The 19,228-nt window shown below is 37.7% G+C and overlaps 1 protein-coding gene across 9 annotated transcripts in view; it reads right to left on the bottom strand.

Moving 5' to 3' along the window:
* ATP2B2 (ATPase plasma membrane Ca2+ transporting 2) overlaps positions 1 to 19,228 on the bottom strand; it is a 451,559-nt gene that overhangs the window by 298,204 nt on the left and 134,127 nt on the right. For 7 of the 9 annotated variants that reach the window (XM_075096581.1, XM_075096582.1, XM_075096586.1 and 4 more), the window contains exon 3: positions 1,005 to 1,108. The exons of the other annotated variants lie outside the window; for them this stretch is intronic. The gene's annotated coding sequence lies outside the window, so the exon portion shown is untranslated. The remainder of the gene's footprint in view (positions 1 to 1,004; positions 1,109 to 19,228) is intronic. 9 annotated transcript variants of the gene reach the window in all.

The raw sequence follows: 19,228 nt of genomic DNA, 5'->3' as shown, positions 1-19,228 counted from the left end.
CTAATGTAGTTGTAACTAAAGATATGTTTGAAATAATCTGAGGCTGCCCTGTACCTCATAGCATTGCTTGGATTCCTGCTAGTCTAGGTGGAACATCACGTAAATTTATTGCTTCCAAAATTTAACAATTTTAAAAAGCCACCCCCTAATTACAGAAACAAAAAAAGTCTCATCACTGTTAAGGCAGAACACTTTCACAGAACTGGAAAAGGAAAAGATAAGATTCATACCACATATAGCACGATGATTATGTATCAGCACTTAACCTGTATCTAATAGTTCAATTTTATTAAGTTTTAGCTTATGCATCATAGCTCATGATATCTAAAAAGAGAAGTTAAACCATTTAATGTCACTGCTGGAACTTTCATTTATGCATTCCCACACTTGGGTTACAGACTATCAGGCTGATACTTTACCTGTGCAATTTTATTTTGCAATTATAATTGAGGGTATATATCTTATAAAGAACAAATATATCATTGTGAAAAAATACCGTCTAAATTCAGTACAAAAGAAGCATTATTTAGCCCAAAATCTTGGGGTCTTGGAGCGTGGGTCAGAATCCAGAGTTCTGCTAGAGCTACCTCATTGTATAGGTGGCACTGCGATCTACTGCATTTAGTTTACGCTCTCTGCCCTGAGTTTCAGCTTTGACTCTTACATAATCCATTACCAATGCAGTCTAAAACACACATTTGTCACATTCACTAATCCCACACTACTTACAATGCAATGTAAAGAGAAAGCACATGATCTTTCAGACTAAGGGAAGCTCTCCTTAAATGATGTGAAACAATAAGTAGCATCGTTATGTGGTTATTAGTATGGTAAATTGAACACAGCACTTCTATTTCCTTGGCTAGTGTCACTAAGCTAAAAAATCAAGATCTTATTGATAAATAACAGTTTAATTCCTCAGGAATTTTCTATTTTCTAGGATTTCTATCAAGTTACAACAGTTTATTTTTAATTTGGGGGAGAAAAAGAAAAAAACAACATACAGTGCTGTCCTCTTGTAAAAACGAATGAGTGCTTCATAAACAGGGTTCAAGTCACATAACCAGCTGGGTCTTTTTGTGTTGGTTAATCAATCTTGATTTAAAAACTGGAAGAAAGAAGAAATTATTAGACTAGACAAACCCCAGAGATTTAAGCAAATTAATAGAACAAACAAGGATTGATCTAAAGGACACCCCACAGGAGAAACAGATCCAAGAGCAAACATCCAGTGTCATAGAGAACCTGGAAGTGAATAATTGAGAGGTCTTAAGGTCAACATACTGATGTCATCATGAATAAATGACTTTCTGACTTGTTTCATAATAGATACTCAATAAGGTGTGCTTGAATCATAGGCAGCAGTTTTGCCAGAAAGAGAGGTCCTGCTGGATGCAAGGGTTCCATGTGCGAAAACATCAACACTATGCCATAAAGACAAATAAAAATAAATAAAATTTCTCTTTTTTTGTATTAAAAGGGAACCATTGTGCTCCAGTATGATGCCATTTTTGCCCAAAGTCACAGAATTTTACTCAGTTACTCCTGTGTCAAACAACAGCCTATGGCACAGCCAGAGGCGATATTCTTGGTAGAGAAAACATCCACTTCTGACTTAAAAGTTCCAGTTAATGATCAGTTCATCATGCCCTTCAGTAAATCATGTTTGGATTCAGCTTGCAAAAACTGGATTATTTAATGCCCTTTGAACACTGTGTTTTCACATCTTTTATTATAAACAAGGGTTTCCCCAGAAAGACACCAGTAAGATCACATCTGCTTCACCTTGGATTAACATAAAAGAGCAAGCTTCCCCAATGCCCCTGCCACTAAGTTTTAAAGATGCCAGGTCTTGCATGTCATTGACTTTATTCAGTCTCCACCTTGTACGCAAATGAAAGTTTAAATTATCCAAATACATTTAAGTTCCATTTTGCTTGGATTTGTAATACTTATTTCAGGGATAAAAACATCCCTTAAATGTTTTTACCAAAACTTAGGTAAACTCAGTTTGCATAATTTTATCTGGGAATTTCAGCACATGGACACCATTCATTTTTAAACCATAACTCAAATTTATTTTGAAGATTAATATGCCACAACTCGGTGTCGCAGGACTACACAATATTTCTTGACTTTCTCTTCACTCATATCTGTAGAAATCAGAGGGGGGAGGAAACAGCTATATTTAATGTAAAGACATGCACAGCCTTATACTGCACCTAACATGGGACACTGACACAATAAAGGAAGAACACACTGAACTTGCTTGCTAAAAACCAAGAACCTACTTATAATCCAGGCTTAAACTCTGCTTTTAAGATCTTGCCTACCAAAGTAAATATGACTCTTAGAACAGGCTCTTGACCACATTTTCATTGCCAGATTATACCACCAGGTGGCGAGATTGTGAAATAAATTTTATTTTTTTTTTTTAAATCATTCCTATAACCCGTTCAAGTCAGTGCTGTTTCAAGGACCTCTAGCCAGGCCATGACGATTGTTTTGTGAGGACTTGGGTACATACTTAAAATGTCTCCACGTGGGTCAGTAAAATAAGGTATTCTAACATTTCTTCATCATTCTTCATGCAATTTACTCACAATTGCAATAGTTAAATACAATACAAAAATTCCAGTAGATTAAACAAACAGAAATTGTGACCACCAGCTCTACTTCTCTAAAGATCTTAATTTCCGCACAATTTTCCTTCTGCTTCCTCTTTCTCTGATACCTATTTAACCTTTTTGAAAGAGCCTAAAATTTTACAAAACTGCAAGGAACCACATATTTACATGGGAATACAACTCAAGAAAGATGGCTAATAAAACTATTTTGCAATGGGAGAGAAAGGTCTTTACCCAAAGTATACTTACAATCGATTAAGTAGGTTTTTTCCCCCATGACATTTTAATTTCTAAGGTTATACCCTAATTATCTATAAACCAAGACACAGGACAGTTGCTTCCAAGATCTACCATACCAGGAGTAAATGTCTGCTATAGACATATGAGCTCAGTTGAATGGACTGAATTTTATATAAAATTTTCTTTTATATCGTCATTTTAACTCAACCTTTAGGAAAAATGAAGCTCTCAGTAACTACTCAGAAATCTATCACTGTAACGCCTCACCTCTAGATCACAAAGAACGCAATGTAAGCACACAGTCCATCATTATATATTTCAAATACATCTATATACACACAGACACATATATAGTTAAATAAAAGGACATAAAATATTAGTAAGACTTTATCATCCTGGCAACAAAAGAGCTAACCAAGTCACACAGCTGAACAAACTGATGAACAACTCTAGCTGACCCTGAGATACACAACACAAAAACAATTATTCTAGAAATAGTGCAGGGATTTTTCCTTCCATTTGTAGTGTGGCACCTGCTTAATAACATACAGCACACTTCACAACTGTTTAAAATATTGTCATTATCCCTTGAGCCAGAAGAAATTGGGTAGGTGTAAAATAGTCAGAATGTCAAGCACATTAAATGGCAAGCATAAATAAGAACCAAAACTCGAATTGCTCAAAGACGCTAGTACCCTCACAGTCGGGCAAAAAGTGTTAACTTCAATAACTACCACCATTTGGGACTTGTATTATTATACAAAACATATAAAATTCTTCACCTTAATGGCAGCTAATAGCTTGAAAGCCAATGTGGCATTAGAAAGTAAAAGTAAATGTTATCCAAGTCATGGAGAAAACTTCCTGCCCCAAAATAGATTTTTATTTGGGACTCTTCAATTAAAACACTTCAGTGTATTGTTTTTTTTAAAAAAAAAAAAACAAACAAAAACAAAAACAACCACCACTTTGCATACAGGAGGAAGTGGGAGGGATGAGTAATACATATGTCTGTATTACATGGGAGGGCACCAAAAATATAAACTGTAAAATAAACTGACAAGTTATAAAATGTTTCTTCATCCATTAAAACAAAATTGCTTGTTCAATTAATTTTTAATTCCAGAATTCAGTCACCATCAAAATTAAAATCAAACACTCTTTCCCTAGTGAATATATACTAAATAAATATTTTAAAGTGAAGATATATAAAATCTAAATTAGATTGGAAACTCTTTCAATAAGGGATTTTCTTTCAACTAAGTTCATACCATACTAGCAAAGCATAGCCACAACCACAGTTCAGGCTTCTGGACTTAACTAAAATGAAAGCATTGAAGAAATATTTTAAAAGAAGACAATTCACATGATGCTGTGATTAGGTAGTAATGCCTGCTACTAGATGTTCAATGAAAAATCACACAAATGTATTCCTTTGTCTATAATGAGCTTCTCCTTTATTATTAATTTCTCCTTCCACATTACCTATTTTATCTTCTATTTGAACTGCACAGTAAAAGTAGCTTTGCAGGACATTCAGTACTTGGGAATGGCTCTGCCTAGAAGGCTTCAACTGAGAAATTCCCTGAAGAGAGTCTGTGGCATTAGACAAGCCATGAACCCATCACAGAGGTTTGTTTACATGGCAACAATGTGTCACAAAACATTGAGGAATTTAGATACTCATGTAGAAGAGATTCATACTCTTGGACAAAGGCAGAACAGAAATTTTTCTAACCTCTGCTTTTTCCAACTCTACTTATTCCCTTTCCTTTCAACCATGGAGCACTCTTCTGGGAAGAGCAATAACAGAATCAATTGATTGACAAATGGATCAAGAGAAATTGGACTGAGGTAACCAAATCACTTTGCCTCAACCATACGAAATTGTCAGCCAGCAGTAATAATGATATTGATTTTATTTGATTTGAAGTAGTTGAGCATCAGTGTTAAAATTCCTCCTGTAACCACGTCCTAGCTGGGCACTGAGTAAGAGAAGGGAAAAAAAAATTTAGTAGAGTTGAAATGAGTTTTCCTTTAAAATTGCAAAACACATCTAACATGTCATACCTTTACCACTATGTATTTTTCTGTGTTGCAGGATTTTTAGATTATAAGAGAAAACTCTCAAACTCACAAACCTATACAATTCTAGAATCAATTTACAGTATTAGGGCAACAAGTATTTACTACCCTGGATTAAGAAATAAAGGCTCTATTGACTGTTTAGCACCTACTAATATGACATTTCCTTTCATTCAATAGTGCTATGATTACCATGCCAACTTAAATCTACACTTCAAATACAAAACTAACAAGAAAATACAGTATTAATAACTGGAGTTGAAATGACATTAAAGGATTTGTTGTCTTTCTTCATTGACTAATGAAATGGTAAGAAAATACATAAAACCAAACCAAAAACTGTATATTCAAAATGAGCCAAATAACACTTTTTTCTCTTCCTAGAAAGTACTGTGAACCAGTCCCAGACTCAGACAATTTAAGTATGGGTTCATATTTAACAAAAATAAAAATCCTCTTCAATGTTCAAGAACACTCTCTAAAGCACTTACTCTATAAAAAGAAATCTTACTGAGAGAGTACATACACCTGATTTATTTCAGGAAACCAAACAAAAGTAACAAGAGTGCCACCTACCCTTCATTATGAATAACAACTTCCCATGACCTTGCTGTTAAAAATCCTGTACAATAAAACCTGACAGTTAAGAACATATGAAACTCTCCATCTGGGCAGAAACTTGGTTAAAAATAAAATAGAAAGGAACGTTGCATGTAAAAGCAGGAGGAAAAAGAAGTAGAGGAGAATTTGTAAAAAAAAAAAAACAAAAAAAAACCTCGAGTATCAAATGCATAACATCCAAAAGATTAAAACCCAGCAAAACTAAAGATATTTTAAAGGAGACATATTTTGAGCTTCAGTAATGATTTTGTAAAAATAGGTTTACATGTAACATGCAACTAGCAAGCTTGGTCTAAAACAAGCTGCTGAGCACAAGCAGCAACTTCCAAGCAATAAGTGAAAGGAAAGATTCTTCCAGTGCAGATAGACTGGAGCAGCAGAGCAAGGGGGTGGGGGGGTGGTTCGTTTGCTTTTTGTTTGGCATTTTGGGGTTGGGTTTTTGGTTTGGGTTTGGGTTTGGTTTGGTTTGTTTTTAAGATTATAGTGGATATCTGAATAATACAGACTAGCAATCCTGTCACCTTTACCATAAAAATGAGTAGAAATTATTAAAAGCTAGAAATAAACACAGAGATAAATATCTTTTATTAGGGAGGAAAGTAAGTTCTCCTTTTCTGTAAAGGGAAGTCATGCTTCACAAATCTGCTGCATGCATGTGTACAAGGGAGAGTCAGTTGGACCTATATATTTGGTATATTAAAATCCAATAGATATTCGTAAGCTTTTGAAAAGACCTTCCATGAAAAAGGTCACATGAAAATTAAGCCACTACAAGATAATATAGAAGGCCTTTACTTTTAGGAAAAATCTGGTTAAAAGATGGGCACCAGAGCAAGAGTAAGTGCTCAGTTCTCCCACCTGAGGTTGGTCACCAGCAGAGCTCTTCAGGGAGCTGTGCTGCAACCTGGAGGCTCTGCGCATGTGCACATTAACCAGAAAAGGTTAACCAGCAGGCGGCAACATGGCAAAGCCAAGTGAAGATGCAAATTTATTCACATGCTAAAATGATGAGGGCTAGCCATGAAGAAGTCTGAAAAGACCTTTCAAGACTCTCTAACTGGACATCTGACAGTGTCAGATGAATTTCAACACAAGTACCCATGACACAATGCACATACAAAAAACAATACTAACATTGATCAAATGGATGATCCCTGAGCTATTTTCACATAGCAGCAAGGTTTTGGGATGACTGTGGATAGCTGACCTTACCTGGGACAACATCCCTTACATTTTCACATGCAAAAACCTTAGGACACAACCACGCATAGCAGAAAATAGTCATGTGTGTACCCTTACACAGCAATCATCATTGCCTGCTAGTTGGATGGAAATCTCTTGATGGTGAAGCAGTATTTTTTAAATCAAGTGGACAGCCAATGGCTGACAGCTTAAAAATTATCCACTCTAAATTTCCAAGAAGACTGAGGTATGAGACACAAAGCACCAGCAAGCATTGTTCGCCAAGCAGATCTTCTACTAAGAGATTATTTACAGGAGGGAAAAAAAAAAAAATGCAGTGTCATGTTGGAAGGTAATGGAGATTACTTCAAACCTGTCAGAATTCACAATTTTAACCCCCCAAAAATACTACCCGTCTAACGCAACTGTTTTAATGTAGAAAAAAGGTGGGAAGCACTCCAAATGAGTATTGTAACCTTTCCAAAGAACAGGATGCGAAGTCAAAAAAGATTAGTATAGATCAAGTTCCTCAGAAGAAGCTCCACAGGGAAGAGTCCCTGTGGATGGATTTATAGAAAATAGAGAATAATAATTTATCTATTGATGTAGTTTTGCTCGAGTGGTTTATGTAACATCAGCAAAATCCCTAAGTGAAATTACAGCTATATACTCAGAGACTACACATTATTTCACTCCTGTTCAGCTCTGTTCAGAATCACATCCAAGACATTTAGAATTGTACTGCAGTTACAGCATTAAAAAAAATCTGCTGTATGTTCTCTCATCAGAGAAGTTTCAGAAGGATGCTATTAATAAGTATTGAAATAAATACAAAAAATGGCAGAAAAAGCAGAAGTGTAACAAATATTTCCCATTAACACGTGCATATGGTTTCACTCCAAACAATTTTCTTGCAAGAAACATGTTTATATAATACTATTAAGTTTTTATATTACCAAACTGACTGTAAGTTTATAAAGGGGCCGTTTTGGTTTAGGCACTGTAAAAATTTAAGCTGTAAGGAATAAAATTCCAAAGCTTTGTTTCTGAGTTCCTAAAGAAAGCCAAACCCCAAGGAAAGAGCAGGGAGGATAGGATCCAGCCTCCACCTCATACAAAGATGTGTAAGACAGAATCATAATTTGCTGTATTGTACAAAGTTATTAAATCTTCTGTGTTGAATAGGTGGGTCACTTGCTTGTCTTCACTTAATGTATCACATGCATTTATAAGGGAGTATCTTGGCCTTTTTCCTAGTCCATCATGTACAAATGTAACCATCTGCACTTGCATGACAAACTTAGCACAGGATGGAAAAAAAAAACCAAAACACACCCCTCCCACCAAAAAAACCCCCACCCACCCACCAACAAACCCCGCCCCTAAAAAAAATCCCAACCCAAATACACCACACACCAAAAACTCCAACTGCTATTAGAGGTAAGAATTGGAACTTCACCAGCTTACAGGTGCATAAATTGTTAATCATCTAGTAGTATTGGGTGCTGGGTGGGACTGTTATTAGCCAATACCTTCTTCTCAGAAGTACCTGCATTATGACAGCAAAATAACTTACACCCAGTTAACACTTATCTTAAATTCTTTACACACGCTTGCAGTTTTTAAGTGATTTAAAGCTCATCACACAGCAGGGACCACATGTCCAAAAGGCACTGTTTGATCAGCTATGTTGCTGTTCGTATTAGCAAAGCACTATTTGCAAGAGTAAATTTTTGTAAACAATATTTTTAAAGCAATTTCAAATCCAACTTCAAACTTGGATGAAATAATTCAGAGAATTCTGTTGTAAATGACAATATTTTTCTTGGCATTTTATTTGTTTTTGGAAGCTGTATTAGCCTTCATGCTTGATGTAACTGAAGTGGAACTGATACATGATAATGTCATAAATACTGCAGGAGTTTCTATGCAAGAACATTAATAGGAAATACATACTCAAAGAGATGACCCATCCTATGTGAGGTTAATGTTACTCATTGCACCCCAAGGACAGAAAAGGAAAGACTATCAAATCATACTTCTCATTCCTAAATAGAAGCCTGTAACAAGTCTCTAAGCTCCTGGATCCATGAAAGCTGGGAGCTACTTCCCACAGAGGAATAAAACCATGAATACCATACAAAATCACTTGTATCTTGCCTCCAAGAGTGGTAGCAGCTTATGACTCCTTCTGAATCCTCAGCTTCCCTGAAGAATGGCACTTGAAAGGTGTAGTCACTCAGAGGAATACATCTTAGAAGCTCACAGGACTTAAAAGGCACTTCCTTGCACAGACAAGTAAACACCAAAACTACGTGCATATGCTGCTGTTTAACGACCTGCCCTGGGTTGCTAACCCTACGTTGTACTACTGTAATTCTGGAACTTGTGGCAATCAAGGACAAAGCAGGTGGGAAAATAAGCAATGGCTCAACGGAGAAGTATGTGCTTGCAGATGGGAATCAGGGAAAGTACAATGGGACACCTATGCTCTTCAGGTTAGAGTGACACTAGTCTTTTGTCTAGTGAGGATCCTGCATATTTAAAGAAAAGTAAAAGAGAGAAAACACTTGAAGAGGAAAAGTAGATGCATGAACCCTCACAGCATGTGTTCAATGGTGGAAGAAAGACAAGTACTTTCAGCACTGCCTTCTACCACAGGTAAATATGATTGCAAGAATATTTATCATTATTTTCAGAGATTAAAAGTAAAAACATGAAATTAATGTAACAATGGGAAACAAATAGAGCAAATTAGTCAGAAGCTATACATATATAATAATTTCAAAAAATACCATGACCTATCAAAATATGTAGCACTATGTTGGGGAGGGGTAACACTTTTCTGCAGCACCATTACTACTGCAGCCTTCCAAGACAAGGGTATGTTGCTAATTGCAGTCCTATAATGGTATGAAAAAAATTATTCTTTTCAGTATTAATACTTATTTATAACATGAAATGTTCACTGCTTTCTGGTTTGAAAATAACAAATGCAACACTTTCTGCTTCTTATCTATCCCCCAATTAATAGCACCAGAGCAGCACTCCCTATATATATATATTAAAAAAAAAAAAAGAACAGGCACCAAGTCCAAATCTGCTAGTCTTCCTACAATTTCAGTCAAGTAAATTGAAAAGGACACTTGCAGCAGGGAGTCCCACTTGACTTGATTTGTTCTGTGGATTGCAGGAAGTGATATTGCTTCACTGGAAAAGCACGGCATTTTCACAGCACTGCAGCAGCCCTGAGGAGCACAATCCCAAAGAGCTACGTCAGCCACTCATTCATTCTCACAAAGTTAGTCAATAATCATAGCTGTGGTGCCTTCTACAGCCTTTCTGTTACCTTAAGTGTTTCATGCAGCACATTCTGGACACCACAGCGGAAGTAGTGTGTGAATAAATATGATACATAAGTATTTTAAAAGATACTCTGCAAAGCTTTATTCTGACCGAGACATCTTGCTTAGTCTCCTGCTTCTTTAACCCCATTACCATCTTCTCTGCAAGAGGCAACTTTGCAGCCTTTTTTCCCCCTCAAACTACTACCCAAAGACACCAAAAAAAAAAACCTACTCAGTAAGCTGCTGCAGATTGCTAATTGATGGCCTTACACAAAGCTCATCAGCTTGACTTGGATACTGTAGTCACCAATAATAATTTAGACATTTCATGCCAAATGCCATCCTATTCCCCACTCAGAATTATCAATCTTCAAAAGAGCCTTCCTAAGCCAAAATGAATCAGTCAGAAATAAGAGGTTCATTTCTTTCCAATGAATTCACCCTGGCTCACAGGGAAAAAAGGCAAATTTTATTTGCCTGTGAAACATAAAGACTGTCCCAGATTTCTAGTACTTGAAAGAGTCTCTATACAAATAATACTACTTTCCCATATGTCTCTTCCCTTAAAATTAGCACCTAAAATTAAAAAAGCCACTTCTATATCCTGCAGGATTTACTTATCTGCTTAACTCCTCAAGGGTTTGCTATAAATGAGGTGAAGAAATCTAATACTGGGGCAAATGAAAAAACAACCCTCTTAACCTTGTTCCAGGAGAAAAAGATTTAAAAAATAAACATCCAAACACTGACCATAAAACAAAAAGTTTTGTTTGGTGACTGCTATATCTCATAGCTCTGATACCCCAAATGCACCCACTTGGTACATTGTTCGCCAAAGCATATTTCACGGCCCTTACTATTTTTGCAATGATAGTGTGAAAGATCGTCATGTTGGCAAGTACTTCCCAAAGCCTGAAAAACCATAACCCAGCTCCTGGCACCCACACATTAAGGCAGTAAAAGCATCAGTATGAGGTTTCCCAATTCCCTAACACAAGACACAGGCAAGTGCTGTGCGCATTTTGTACCTGTATTTGCAAGGAGTAGACAAGAAGATACCCAAACCTAACTATGGGATTAAGTTTATTTGAAACTGGCACATGAAACCTCTACTTGCTATAGCAACACCAGTCACAAACAGTTTGCCATTTCATAGAATCATCGTATCATAGAATCACAGGATGGTTTGTGTTGGAAGGGACCTTAAATATCACCTAGTTCCAACTAGTGCCATGGGCAGGGACACCATCCACTAGACCACTTTGCTCAAAGCCCCATCCAACCTGGCCTTGAATACTGCTAGGGATGGGGCATCCATAACTTCTCAAGGCAACCTGTTCCATTGCCTCACCACCTTCATAGTGAACAACTCCTTACACCTAATCTAAAGCTATCCTCTTTCATTTTAAAGCCATCACCCCTTGCCCTATCACTACATGCCCTTGTAAAAAGTCCCTCTCCAGCTTTCTTGTAAGACCCTTTCAGGTACTGGAAGGCTGCCATAAGGTCTCCCTCAGAGCCTTCTCTTCTCCAGGCTGAACAACCCCAACTCTCTCAGCCTGTCTTCATAGGAGAGATGCTCCAGCCTGCTGACCATCTTCTGGGGGGGACTCCCTCCTCTGGACTAGATCCAACAGGCCCATGTCCTCCTTACAAGGGCTGGGCGAGAACTGGGCAGTACTCCAGGTGAGGTCTCACCAGAGCGGAATAGAAGGGGAGAATCACCTCCCTCTACCTGCCAGTCACACTTCATTTGATGCAGCCCAGGATACAGTTGGCCTTCAGGGCTGCAAGCGCACTTTGCCAGGTCATGTTGAGCTTCTCATCAACAAACACCCCCAAGTCCTTCTCTCAGGGCTGCTCTCAATCCATTTGCTGCACAGCCTGTATCTGTGCTTGGCATTGCCCCAACCCCTGTGCAGGACCTTGCACCAGGTCTTGTTGAGCTTCACAAGGTTCGCATAGGCCCACCTCTCAAGCTTGTCAAGGTCCCTCTGAATAGCATCCCTTCCCTCCAGCGTGGCCACCTCAGCACACAGCTTGGTGATGTCGGAAAACCTGCTGAGGGTGCACTCAGTCCTACTGTCCATGGTCACCAACAAAGATGTTAAACAGCTCCAGTCCAACCTGAGGAACACCACTCATCACTGGTCTCCACTCGGACATCAAGCCGCTGACTGCAACTCTGAGTGCAACCATCCAGCCAATTCCTTATTCACCAAGTGGTCCATCTGTCAAATCCACATCTCTCCAGTTTAGAGATAAGGATGTTGTGTGGGACTGTGTCAAATGTTTTGCATAAGTCCAGGTAGATGACATCAGTTGCTCTTCTTCTACAGCATTATCCACCAACGCTGTAACCTCCTTGTAGAAGGCCACCAAATTTGTCAGGCACAATTTGCCCTTAGTGAAGCCATGCTGGCTGTCACCAATCACCTCCTTGTTTTCCATGTGCCTTAGCATAGCTTCCAGGAGCATCTGCTCCATGATCTTGCCAGGCACAGAGGTGAGACTGACTGGTCTGTAGTTCCCCAAGTCTTACTTTTTCACCCCCTTTTTAAAAAGGCAGGATACATTCCCCCTTTTCCAGTCAGTGGGAACTTTACCATACTGCCATGACTTCTCAAATATGATGGATAGTGGCTTAGTAGCTTCATCTGACAAGTTCCCTTTGGACCCGCAGATGCATCTCATCGGGTCCCATGGACTTGTGCACCTTCAGGTTCCTTAGATGATCTCAAACATTATGTTCTCCTACAGTGGGCCATTCTTTGCCTTCTATGACTTGAGTGGTGTGGCTTGAGCACTTGTTGGTGAAGAGTGAGGCAAAAAAGTCACTGCATACCTCAGCCTTCTCCACCTGCCAGGTAGCCAGGTCTCTCGTTTCCTTCCAGACAGGGCCCACATTTTCCCTACTCTTCCTTTTATCACCGATGTACCTACAGAAGCTTGTTGCCCCTGACGTCCCTGGCCAGATCTAATTCTATCAGGGCATTAGCTTTCCTAACCTGATCACTGCCTGCTTGGACAATTTCCCTGTATTCCTCCCACGCTACCTCTCCTTGCTTCCACCCTCTGTAGGCTTCCTTTTTGTGTTTTGGTTTGTCCAGGAGCTCCTTGTTCATCCATGCAGGCCTCCTGGTGTTTTTGCCTGACTTCCTCTTTGTTGGGATGCATCACTCCTGAGCCTGAAGGAGGTGATTGTTGAATGTTAACCAGCTTTCTTGGGCCCCTCTTCCCTCCAGGGCTTTATTCCATGGTAGCCTACCAAGCAGATTCCTGAAGAGGCCGAAGTCTGCTCTCCTGAAGTCCAGAGCAGCAAGATTGCTGTGCACCCTCCTCAGTGCCCTAAGGATCTTGAACCCCACCATTTCATGGTCATAGCAGCCAAGGCAGCCCTTGAAAAAAACAATTCCCACCAGACCCTACTTTTTGGTGAGAATAAGGTCCACCATAGCACCTCTCCTCATCAGCTCCTCTATCACTTGTAGAAGGAAGTTATCATCAGCACGTCCAAGGAACCTCCCGGATTGCTTATGCCCTGTTGTGTTGTCCCTCCAACAGATATTCCCCTCCCCCTTTCAATTCCAGCTTCCTGGGAAATTTCAGCTACTTGGCCAGCTTTCTAGGCATTGTCATTACTGTATTTATCATTTCGGTATAGCTGAGGTACAGAGTAAAGATTAAGCTCAAGATGGTACGTTCTGTGACTACCTACCTGCCTTCTTTAAGGATTACATTGCTGTGACACAGAAGGTGTATATCAAGTCTCTCACAGGAATTCCAAAAGCAGTTCAAGGTCTCACTCCTAATTCTTTAAGCAACCGCATTTCTTTACAGAGTAAGTTCTGACTGTGAGTTGTCAGACCTACATTTCCCTGGCAAGGATATGAACCTAGGAAAAAAATATAGGAAGGCAATAAATAAAGTCTTATCTGGTGAAGGTACACAAACACAAAGGAGCCATTCAGATACCAGACAAAACTGAAATGAAGCCACCTAAGAAACTCCCCTCCAAAGCAAGAACATTTCAATGCCAAAAGTGGCCCTGAAAACTGAAGTTTTCTTTTCACTAGCAACCTCCTCCCATCACCTTTAATTGCCCCTAATTCCACACTGATATCAAAGTTTTGACCCAGAAAAGATTGATTTCCTGTAAGAGTGAAAGCTAGCAATAGAAATAACTCTTTGCAAATGACAGATATGCATTACGCTCTAAAATCCTTCTTTGGAAATAACAGACACCTATAGCTACAATCTAAGGCATTGTGTGTATTATGTGAACATCACCGAAGTGTAGATAGCTCAAAAAGACAGGAGAAATATCTAAAAGGAAAATTAGACAATCACATGCTACTCCCCAATTTTCACCAAAATTAGAATTTTTCAAGTACATATTATGTATTATTAATTTCTAACCTAAAGATTACAGAAATGCTTCAAGAAAACAGGTCTAGTACAAAGTACTTTGCTCTTCAGTCTAGTACTCTGCTCTTCAGTCAATGAAAGCAATTAAATGTTCTAGTACTCTATGTCACTGCTGTCCACAAGCAACCAAGGACTCAAGTTTTGTTGGCAGAGCTGTGTGGAAAAGCTTACAGACTTCACTGCTTACATTCTGCTCAGCCAAATGCATTGTTAATAGCCTTGTATTGTCAATGCTGACCATCTATATACATGACTCAGCTTCTGTCCTAACTCTAATATCCACTAGAATAACATCTTAAAACATTTATATTAAACAGAGGAGTGTCGTAAAATCATTACTAATTTAATGCAAGGAATCATTACTAATTTAATGCAAGGATTATTTTTAATATGCTTCTGATGTTTCACCATCAAGGTCCTGGAGCATGATTTCAAGCAACCCTACAAATATAAGTGTAGTTTATTTAAAAACAGAAGAAAATTGACATTCCCATCTAATTGCACAATGACAGGAATAACCTTTATGGAAAAAAAGCAATGCTTAGCTTGCTTATCAGAAAATTCAGCAATTCGTCAACATCTGAAAATGCAAAAATGTGTTGGGAATGATATGAAAAACCTGATCTTAACTGAAAAATAATGGCTTTTCTGAATTTTATTTTCTTTGTACCTTTTAAAAGAAAATTTAGACAGCTCTACACTCATACTGCATCTAAATATAATCATGCTAGATAATTCTCATAGGAGAGATGACATATCAGTAGCAACCAGACCCTGATGTGGATTAGGATAATGGGGAAGACACAGGAGGAAGAACATAGATCCCTCTTCTGCATAGCATTTTTCAAGCATACTGTACATCAGTACAATCAAACAATAGTCACCTTGTTGAATAATGAGTAACAAAACGAAAAGAAAATTAAGGAGCAGTAAGCAAGGGAGAAAAGATTCAAGCTGACATTTCAAATCAGAGGAAGTCACCGAGAGGTTCATAGTGACTATTCCAGATGGCAGGAGCTATTTTGGCCAGACTACCTGGCTGGGACAGGAACTGCAGTTAGGTAAGCAGGAGGGAGAAGGAAAGGAACAAAGGAAAAAAAACAATCACTGAAAATAGGATTTTCACCCTGCAGGCCTCCTAATTCAGAACATTTTAAGTAAGAGAAAGTTACAAAATAAAATGCTAACTCACTATGATCATTTAGGAAAAGGAAACCAATTACCACTCAAGATTATGGACAGAGAAATTCCTTTTGGCTTGGCCACTGTATGGATTAATTCTCTCTCCCATGCCTGGCTTTCTATAAACATAATTAAATTGACTATTTTTTATGAGTAAATCTTATGTGTGCTTTAGGCAACATAAAGCATCTTACCATCTAATTGTATTCTTCATCTGCCTGTCCCCCATCAACCTCCCTCAGAGTACTGAGAAGGAAAAGCCCTTCTAAATATATTCATAATTGGGTTTTTTTGTTTGCCTTAAGGTTCAATGCATATTCTAGCTGTCAAAAGTGATTTCCCTACTCACTGAGCAAATATTCTGAAAAATTATTTTCTTTTTTTATTTACTACTATTAGACACTGATTATACAGTCACATAATAGAAATGCAGGCAGGTCAGACTGCATCAAAGATTGATCTCTGGGCAGGAAGTCCAGTTTCATTAAGTATAAAAATAAAATTGATGTAAGCAGAACACAGGGGTGCCATGAGTTGGCTTTGGGACATAAGGGACAAAGTTGCAACTAAATTATGAAAAACCATAATAAAAGATAATAAGAATCTCATATCACACCAAACTTGTATGTTAAGTGAATATACTGCTTTCAGGAGAGGACTGTTTTAAAGTGTATCAAAATATATCTTAAAGACCTGAATCTGGATTATTTCCTATGTCCTGATGCCTGCTAAAAACAAGTTATTTGTCCTCTATTGCACTGCGCTTAATATGAGAAACAAAGCACAAAGTAAGAAAATGTAAAACAAGCACAGAACTGATCTAAAGTAGGTTTTGTATATACAGTCATCATCTGAAAGGAATGCGTGAACAATATGCAATTACAGAAAGAAACCCACATCTAAGCTGACAGTCAGAAACAGGTATGCATTTCCAGAGTACTCAATTCAATTTTAGTATGAACCAAGGATTTTCCCAAGGATTGTAGTTAAAGCCTGAATTGAAATGATTCCAGGGGTCTCACAAATAGCCCTCTTGTTTTACCTTACTTGCTGTAACCCAAACACACAGTGGCAGGGACATCCATTAAAGAAAGGGTAAAGCCCTGAGCAGTTCCCGTCAAAACAGCTAATGTACTGCTAAGAAGGTCTTCTGGTTAGGAGATTGGTAGTGGTATGAACATTTATAGAACTGAAAGACCCAGCACATCAGAACTTTAAATTATCTAAACAGATAAAAAGGAAAGGATCAGTGTAGAGGTAAAACTGAATGAGGATACACTTTTAAAAGCACCCAAGTGAAGCACAGTCACCTTTTCACTTAGGAATTTAAACACCACTGGCTTTCAGCAGGACTTAGGAACCTAATGGCTGGACACCTGAAGGTATTTAGCCCCAGATAAGCACTGATTACAATTTCAAATAATTCCTAGATTTCTTATTCTAACCACTAGATATCAGCAAAGGGTTTTATCATCTCAGCTTAACTACATAACTCTCCTTGTCACATTGTAGGGTCTCCACTGCACAAAACCTCTAAACCCTGATATATTTTAGGAACGCTTAAGTGTACATGAAAGTTAATCAAGACAGGTACTTACAAAATACCTGACACTTCTTTGAAATTACCACAATATTTAGTAGTTGCTATAAGTGGACTGCTAAACAGAATTAAAATTCAAGCAAGATCAGGTTCCAAAAAGGAGTATATTCACTAAAAACACTGAATAGAAGACTCAGAAATATTTCAGGCAACTTTTTATATTTTAATTAAACACCATGACAAAACAATAACCTGGAACATAGAAAACAAAGTATCAGGACAGTTTAAGAAAGTGAAGATGGAACAACATGAAAGAAACATCAGCTTGTCAAGCCACAGACATATCACACATTTGAATACAATAGCTAACTTACAGACCCCGTTACATCATGTAATTTGGAAAATGTATGGGATGTCTAAAAACACGTAGAAAAATGGGGCTTTGTTTAAATTGGATATAAAAGAAATGCAGGTAATACTATTCTGTCACTAGTAAAAGAAAGGTGTAAACCAAGAAAAGCACACAAGAACTATATATGAATTATTTCTACCACTGACAATACATAACTATTGCCAGTGCATCGACAATATGAATACAAAGACATAGCTTTCTGGTTTTTTAAATAAAGAATAATTAATCCATAAATAAAAGCCTAAGTTTTTTTTCCATTAAGCCATGTAAAGGTGTTAAACAATTTTAAATACAAAAAAGGAATCAAATCAGGTTTGTTAAAACAATTACTAAATAGCTGTGTTAAAGTAATGAAAAATAACAAGGCTTCACATTTTTTCTTTATTATTGAAAAGCATAAGCAGACATTACAAAAGTAGAAAAGTCGCTCCCCGAAACACAAAAATAACATTAGGATTATTAAAGAAATCAGAACTTGTACAGAAAACAAGCTTTTACAATTAAAGGCCAGTGTGTACTCTAAAGACCACATACAAGATAACAGAAAATCGAGAATAAGAAAAGATATATGAGATTATAAGACAAGATCCAAACTTTCAATGCAAAAATAAGTACAAATCTGATTTCCAATATTGTCAAGATTATGTTAGGGAAGCTGTAGACCTTTCATGGCTGTTGCTCCTTAGGATACAAAGTACTCCATACTACTGCAACAGCAACAATAGTTCAGATAAACTAAGTAAAAACAAGTTAATAGCTCATCCAGAGAAGAAAGCCAGTAATGACAAGCAATTGAGAAGAAACTATTCATATGGAAATTCAAATTATGTAGAATGGTTATACAACTAAGAGCAGGAAGAAGTCACGAAAAACCTCTGTGAGTAGCTGAGCTAATGAAGCCTTGCTTGCTTCTCTGCTGTCTAATAACATGCAAGATCAAAATTGAGCTTTCTTCACAAATTAGTGACATTTCATATGATCTTATTCCCAAACAGCTTTTTGGTGTTCAACAGAGATCATCAGCCTTTTTCTTAAGGCTTTTTTCCCCTCAACCCGGTTATCTGTTTTCACCACTGGCAGGAACTAAATGTCTTTCTGTCTCTACCTGCCTGCCAAGTAGACTAAAACTTGCCCAAGGATTCAAGAATTATTGAATTGTGGGGAAATACAAAGGACGAATGCAAAGATACACCAACAGATTTGATCTGAATATTTCTGAGGGTAACAACTGCCAAATGCTTGCAGCTCCTCCTCAGTTATTTTGTCTTCTCCCTTTGCATTTTCCCCTCTCCTACCCCCACTCATAAGCACAGACTAAGTCAAGAAAAGAATCTAGGTTTCAGGAATGAATCACCTCTCAACATTTCTTTTTATGAGATTCATTCCTCTTTGGAACTCATCAAGAAATCATACATATGCAACAGAAATCTTGACAAACTAGATTTATTATAAGCCCAGAAAAGGGAATTAAAATAATTTTTTTCTTTCTAGCTAGACAAATATTTTGCATAAGTTAAAAACAAGCCATTTTCTGATTATTAACAATGAGGACAAAGAAGGCAAA

Source organism: Phalacrocorax aristotelis, chromosome 6 (genome assembly GCF_949628215.1).
Source record: "Phalacrocorax aristotelis chromosome 6, bGulAri2.1, whole genome shotgun sequence".
In the NCBI taxonomy this organism is placed as follows: Eukaryota; Metazoa; Chordata; class Aves; order Suliformes; family Phalacrocoracidae; genus Phalacrocorax; species Phalacrocorax aristotelis.
Note: the sequence above shows the minus strand (reverse complement) of the source record. Positions and strands in the feature narration are given on the sequence as shown.